Consider the following 2,783-nt stretch of genomic DNA (forward strand, 5'->3'; position numbering starts at 1 on the left):
GGAGGGGAAACTGGGAATGGAGAAATTTACATGTAAATAAAGAAAATATCTAATAAAAAAAAGAAAGTGAAAAAAAAGAAAGAAAAAAAGAAAAGAAAACAATCCATTAGTCGGATTTTATACTTCTAGTTTCTTCCATGTGGTGTTTAAATAGAAGCTAGAGAGGATTATTTCTCTTCAGCTCCTCACAGTGCAACATTGAAAACACTAGTTATCATACAGATGAGAAGCTGTCAGAAGCCTTAACATCACTCATCTAAGTGGAAAAAAGAAACTAGGAAATTACAGCCTTCATTTGTATAAAGAGGAAAGAGGAAAACTTGCCTCAACTTTGTTACACCTCCAGGCGGTTGTGCAAATCTGTGAAGAACAGCTATTCTTACTAACTGGCTTCCAGTGAGGCTAAAACAGATTATAGAAAGTTTCTCAGACTAGAGCTAGGAATGACTCTGTGGACAAAGCATTTGCCCTGCAAGAATGAGAAGTGGAGCTTGGATCCCTGGAACACAAACAAAAAAGGCAGGCAAGAATGAGATCCTCTTGCAATCCTACCACTCAGGTAGCAGAAATGGAGAATTCTTGAGATAAAATGGCCAGCTAAGCTCGATAGAATTGGCAAGCTCTGGGTTCAGTGATGAGAGACCTTCCCTCAGTAAAATTGATGTGGATAGTAATAGAAGAAAACGCTGGACATCAACCTCTGGCCTGTGACCCACACAAGCACCCATGTCTACACATATGTGAACACTCACGTACACCAACATACACATGCAAAAAAAAATGTCTTACTACTAATTACAGGGTTGGTCTGCCAATGGAATCCATAGAGAAAGAAAAATAAATTAATTGCTATGTCAAACTGCTTCTAATTAAACATTCTTATAGTAAAAAAAAAAAAGTGTTTTTAACATAAAAAAGAACAACAAAGGAAAGTGTTGTATAGGTGTTCTCTCCCCTCCATTGCTGCCCGAATGCTGCTTTGAAACTGAAAGTACGCTTAAGCCAGCCTACATGTAGGAGTCAGGTCTGGTTCTTCCTCCTAGCCCAATGCTCCCAGAATAAGACTTGGACTCAAAACATAGTCACCAATACATTGGCCATATAGCTAGGCTCTTCTATGGCTAGATCATAGCTTAAAATAACCCATTTATTCTAATCTACTTTTTGTCATGTGGCTGGTTACCTGTGCTCAGGTACTCAGCATCTGTCTTGTCTCATCTTCCTGAATGAATCTTTCACACCTGGCACTCTCCCAGAATCCTTTCTGTCTTCCAGATGTCCCATCTCCTATTTACTGCCTAAACCATAGGTCATCAAATTTATTATTGAAAGGTGCCACACTGATACAAACACAAAATATTCTCTCTACAGGATTGATAATGCCAAAAAAGTGAAAACTGGAATAAAAATACAATTTGGATTGAATGTTGTTAAAGTCAAGACATCAAAAATTAAGAAAAAAGTTTCAAACCTTGAAGGAAAATTAAATGAAAATAAATTTAAAATTAATTGGTCCAGCCAATTATGACAAGAAAGAAAATCACTATACTTCCAGGCATGAGATGAAATTAAGACACCATATTCATGCTAGTCTCAGTCTAAATTTTCATATTAGTTTCGATCTGTTTTAGAGTGGAAAATTGCTTTTTTTCCCCTTTGAATTTTTTTGCTTGAATGTGTGTGTGTGTGTGTGTGTGTGTGTGTATGCAGGCTAGAGGTAGGTAGATACAAATGTCTTCTTTTGGGGGGGTGTTTCGAGACAGGGTTTCTCTGTGTAGCCCTGGCTGTCCTGGAACTCACTCTGTAGACCAGGCTGGCCTCGAACTCAGAAATCCACCTGCCTCTGCCTCCCAATTGCTGGGATTAAAGGTGTGTGCCACCACTGCCTGGCTACAAATGTCTTCTTAAATCATTTTTTCCCTGGAGCTGAGAAACCAGGGACTTGAGCTTGCTAGCCAAGTGCTCTACTGCTAAGCTCCCCTAAACCCAGTCATGGGCTATTTGAGATGGGGTCTTTCAATAGGCCTGAAACTCAGGTTAGCTACAGTGGCTGGCTTGCAAGCCCTAGAGATCCTCCGGTTTCTACCTACCCGGTGCTAGGGTTCCAGGTATATACTACTACAGTATGCTTTTTACATGGGGGTAAGAGATTGAACTCAGTCAGGTCTTCATGCTTACATAGTATGTAAACTAAGCCATCCTAGTCTGTCATCTAAATCAGATTAAGTCATCTAAGCCTCATACCCTCCTCTTAGAACATTTAGATATGGGGCTTTGGTTCAGGATTAGCAGCCCAGGCCATTTGTCCTGCTCCATGATCAGGGCCCTCGCTGGCTTCGCTGCTCCGCGATGGCTTGGGCCCTCGTAGAAGTCCTGGTCTTCCACCTGGGGGAGGGGGCTGTCAGGGGCCAGGAGGCTCTCGGTGAGCCCTCTGAGCCCCTGAGCCGCCCAGCTCCGCTCCCCTCCACGCCGCACCCCCTCAGCACTGATCCAGAACTAACTTCTTGACTTAAATAAACCTTGAGCTTATAGATAAAAGTAGCATGCATTCTTCATTTTGAGGTTTGCATGTCAGCCCAACGCTGACAGAGAGCAAATATTTCCTAGCCTGACTCCTTTTAAACACTTCTTAGAAAGGAGCCAAAAAAGCCTGTTTGGGGGGCATCAGACAATGATGTCAGGAGCCATAATAGGACAAGCTTATAACTAGCAGGTGATCATCCTGAAATGACCTGCTTCGAATTATTATCGGATTATTATATATTCTGTAACAGGTGAGCCTT

This window comes from Mastomys coucha, unplaced genomic scaffold (genome assembly GCF_008632895.1).
Source record: "Mastomys coucha isolate ucsf_1 unplaced genomic scaffold, UCSF_Mcou_1 pScaffold7, whole genome shotgun sequence".
Lineage (NCBI taxonomy): Eukaryota > Metazoa > Chordata > Mammalia > Rodentia > Muridae > Mastomys > Mastomys coucha.